Source organism: Carya illinoinensis, chromosome 1 (genome assembly GCF_018687715.1).
Source record: "Carya illinoinensis cultivar Pawnee chromosome 1, C.illinoinensisPawnee_v1, whole genome shotgun sequence".
NCBI classification, from domain to species: Eukaryota; Viridiplantae; Streptophyta; class Magnoliopsida; order Fagales; family Juglandaceae; genus Carya; species Carya illinoinensis.
The window spans coordinates 1,405,844-1,410,232 of record NC_056752.1 but is presented as its reverse complement, the minus strand read 5'-3'; the positions used below and the strand labels follow the sequence as shown (position 1 = coordinate 1,410,232).

The 4,389-nt window shown below is 37.5% G+C and overlaps 1 pseudogene; it reads right to left on the bottom strand.

Moving 5' to 3' along the window:
• Positions 1-229: 229 nt before the first annotated feature.
• LOC122304839 lies at positions 230-3,607 on the bottom strand (annotated as a pseudogene).
• Positions 3,608-4,389: the final 782 nt, after the last annotated feature.

The following is a 4,389-nucleotide window of genomic DNA, read 5'->3' as shown; positions in this document are numbered from 1 at the left end:
AAATTATGAATTATTTTGAAAAGAGATGAATTATGGAAAATTTATGAGCTATATGGCTTATAGTTATAATAAAATGGGTCTATATTACAAGTCAAAGTAGATGTTTGGCTTAGTGGTGTAGAACAATTAGGCCTAGTTTGGATATTAAAATAATTTCAACTTATTTCATCTCATCTCATCATTATAATTTTCTCAAACTTTCAAACAAAATACAATAAACAATTTAACCTTTTCAAATTTCAAATAAAAAATAATATTTAAAAATAATATTCTAATAATATTTTATTCAACTTTCAACTCACTATCTAAATCAAGTCTTAGATTTGAACAAGTGGGAAGGAATTCAAACCACACCCTTGTATCCTTCATTAAGAGGATGACTCCATACGGACCTGAGGCTTGCAGGCGGCCAACCAGCCCAAGACGCAGGGCACAACCAGCGCCTTGCAGCAGGTCCACGAGGCATGCAACCCACCAGCTCAAGCACTCTTGATGAAAAATTTTCTTGAAGGACGTGTTGGCTAGATTCGAACCAATCCAATCTAGTAGGTGAACATGCACACAATCGTTGGACCTGGTACAATTCGTGTTACTTGGCAGTAGGTATAATATATATACATGTTGGTAATCGATTTCAACAAAACCAAACGGAATAACTTTTAATTCACATCTTTTGGTCATTTATAAATCAACACATTAGCTTACTAATTGAAAAATCTTACAAGGCAATTTTAAAATTCTCTCTCTTCCACTAATTTTCTTTTCTTCAAAACTTGTTGTTAAGATCTATTTATTCTGCAGATAATAGATTTCTAATCTTTTAGTTGAATAGTAGAATCTCAAGGCATTTAGGTCTAATTTTGTATGGGCGTAATGCAGTTAAACAAACAAACTTATTCTACATTTCATTATATCTTGGAGGTAAATTCACTTGTAATCTGTATGCATACCGTGACTAGTGGTAGCAAATATTGTTTTAAAGAAAGCGGCTTTAACATGCCTTGAAACAACCATTAATAAAAGTTATTGCTATGAATTCAGGTGTTAATGCAAACCTGACAGTACTTACCCAAACCAATGGACTTAAGCTTCACTAATCTCTAAATTAGAACTATCATCCCCTCTATTGGGTGCATCATCATCTTCATGAACAGGAAAGTTCAAAACAACCGGAAACTGCAAATCCAATGAAGTTATGGTAGTCGTCGTGCTGTCTTCAAATGGCTCTTTGGGCATCCCAGTTTCTTGAAGTTACAGTGCATAATTTAGGTAATATAACACATCCTGCATAGTCGGCCTCTCAATACTAAATGCCTTCAAACACATTTCTACAGTATCACCAAATACTCGCAATGAACTTGACTTAATGTTACCAACAAGCATCGGATCAATAATCTTCTCGAGTTGGCCTTTCTTTTGCCACAGTATCCCCCATTCTGCTAAGTTCACCTCATCCAGCCGAGATGACGATATGATAGCCGGTCTAGCACAAAGAACTTCAAGAAGCACAACTCCAAAGGAGTATACATCAGATTTCTCTGTCAAGTGTAGGGTTTTAATGTATTCTGGATCAAGATAACCAAAGCTACCCTTTACACCCATGGTGAAGTTGTCTTGATCGGGAAGGCCAGATTTTGAAATTCCGAAATCGGCAACTTTAGCCACATAATGTTTATCAAGTAGAATGTTTGTTGGCTTCATGTCACGGTGAATGATTCCTCCAGCCGGGCCAGTGTGTAGATAGTGTAGGCCCTTTGCTGCACCAATGCAGATTTTTAATCTTTGCTCCCAAGATAATTCAGACACTGAAGTTGACTTCCCGGAATTGTCATCTAAATGATAGAGGTGGTCTCTTAAAATCCCATTTTCCATGAACTCGTAAACCAATATCATCTCACGGTGTTCATCGCAATATCCAATCAGAGAAACAAGATGGCGATGATGAATCCGAGACAACACCATGATCTCCGTTTGGAATTCCTCTAGACCCTGCCCATGTCGTGGATCACTTCGTTTCACAGCCACTTTGGTGCCATTTTTAAGAGTTCCTTTGTACACTTTCCCGAATCCACCCTCACCAATCAATAACTCGGCATCGAAGTTCCTCGTTGCACCCAGTATTTCAGAAAAAGGTACCCTTAAACTAAGCTTTAGACTAGGATCGACAAGGGAAGCATTAGGACCTCTTTGAGTCAACCTGTTTTTCGAACTAAACCCACCCAAAATCTTATCATGCCCTAGTTTCCTGAATTTCAAACCCAACACCACCAATATTACCAAAATGAAAAACGCCCCAATACATGTAGAACCAATTATAGCAGGGGAAAGTTTCTTTTTCCCTACTACAATTTCCCTAGGAGGAATGAAACCCGACTCATTCACTACCTCAAGAATCTCCAACCCAGTCAAAAGGGCATTATATATCCAAGAGCCCTCCATTTGGCCGATTATGATACTAGCATTCACAAATCCCAACCCATCTGAATCAACCACAAAATCGATGTGAAATGGATCCACGCCGATCCTCTCTGTTATACCGTAAGGATTCATCTCCTTACTAAAATTTCTATTGATAGAGAGATTGAACCACCAGTCATTAAGTGTACTTACACTTATTATGCCGGAGACATGGACTCGAAGAAAGTTGTTAGAATTCTTATTGACAGGAAAACTCCAACTTACCTTTGGTAAACTGGAGTTGTTGCTTATATTCAATTGTCTGATTGTCTGATACACAAAAGCTGGGGTAATATACTTGGGGATCCTTTTGGCCTGGTCATAAGGCGTTTCGAATTTGTATTGATACATGGCATCTTTTGGGTATAGGTATTTATCATCTGAATCCCAATTCCTCCATAACTCATCGAGCTTGGATGCAGAACCTCCAACATCAATCCTATGGATTTTATGAAGAACCTTGGTTCTCAAACCACTGTAGTCACTCTTAGCTCCTTGAGATGTAATGTGAGGGACCTTATCGGGGATGAGGCTCTCGGGGCCAAGAACGACTTCTATGGCATTCACGAAAGCCAAAGATGGCTCGTAAGGTACGAAATTGATTTTAAATTCACCTTTTGGGATGGTGAGCAAGAATTCCTCAATCTTCAAAAAATTAGTAACGTTTTGGAAGCTATAGTTCATCAAAAGTGAAAACCCAGAAGCCGAAACATTAAACCGAGGAATAGAACGATCAGTATACGGTGACATGAAAACAAAGAAATGAAGGCGTATAATGTATATACCATTCTGGTTGATGTCGAACTTATATGAAGCCTGGTGTCGGAAAATTCTTGCCACTCGATAGAGAGGTGAAGTGCTTGCTGATGAGTTGCTATTTTTGATAGCTTCACCCTTTCCAACTAAGAAACCTTGGTCGCCAACGAAGATTCGGGTATCGACATTGGTGTTGGAGTGCGCTCCACAATTGATGAAGTAATTATTAGGAGGAGAGTAAGATGAAGAGAGAAGCAGAAGTGAGGTGATATGGAGAGGTAAGAGAAGACAGAATCGGGAAAGAAGCTTATGAGAGGGAAGAACTTCCATCGATTTTCTGGTAGAGGGATTGCTACTTTTTCAGTGTTTATGGGTATATGAGAATGGAATAAATTTGATGCCAATCAAAGAAAGACTTTGACTTGTACATTAATTATTCCACCAAGCTCGTGGGGTAGAAAAGGTTGAGTAGTCACAATGGAGTGGTCCCAAAGATGAAGTGGTCCAAGTTGGAATTTATTATTATTATTATTATTATTATTTTTGGTAAGTATCAGATTGAGAGAAAACTGATATAATGAATGACGTTGCATTTAGGCATCAATTGTGTGATTCGCTAAATGACTATCGAGGAAAATTGAATTGCAACTAAAATGGGAAGGTCAAAAGGAAAATAGTTGGCTTCAAGATTGGTCCTTCTATTAAAACTCAAAAATAAAGTTATAATCTCTTGTGAAAAGAATAGCCCGAAAATACTCTTGTCGAAATACTAACTGAGTAGCCAAAACTTTTCATTAAGTTGGACAAATTGGTTTGCTAAAAAAATAATAATAAATAAATTCATCTATTGAAACAACGCAGTGTTACGTTATTTTCCTTCATATCAAAGTCCCAAAAAGATTTAAAAAAAAAAAAACAACTTAGAACTGCTAAAAAAGGGGGCCGTTTAGCAAAGAATTTATGGAAGGATCTCGTTCGAGAAGCAAGACTAGAAATAAGCGCGTGAGGAGGTTTGAAAATTTTAGAATATACAAGTCAACATCAAGTAGAGAAAGTTCCGTGTGGGTAATGGAAACTAAAGCATTCTCGACAAAGAAAATTCAAAAGGTTTGCTCAACCTCTACACATGCTTACATAAATACAAACAATCAGTTTGTGGTGATGGTATCCTCAAAC